Source organism: Oncorhynchus gorbuscha, linkage group LG09 (genome assembly GCF_021184085.1).
Source record: "Oncorhynchus gorbuscha isolate QuinsamMale2020 ecotype Even-year linkage group LG09, OgorEven_v1.0, whole genome shotgun sequence".
In the NCBI taxonomy this organism is placed as follows: Eukaryota; Metazoa; Chordata; class Actinopteri; order Salmoniformes; family Salmonidae; genus Oncorhynchus; species Oncorhynchus gorbuscha.
The window spans coordinates 94229002-94229249 of NC_060181.1; positions in this window are offsets into that span (position 1 = coordinate 94229002).

Consider the following 248-nt stretch of genomic DNA (forward strand, 5'->3'; position numbering starts at 1 on the left):
CGTTTGGAGAGAATCACTGAGGACAGGGAAGGAACTGTTCGATGGAGAGAATCACTGAGGACAGGGAAGGAACTGTTCGATGGAGAGAATCACTGAGGACAGGGAAGGAACTGTTCGATGGAGAGAATCACAGGGGAGAATCACTGAGGACAGGGAAGGAACTCTTCGATGGAGAGAATCACAGGAGAGAATCACTGAGGACAGGGAAGGAACCGTTCGATGGAGAGAATCACAGGGGAGAATCACTG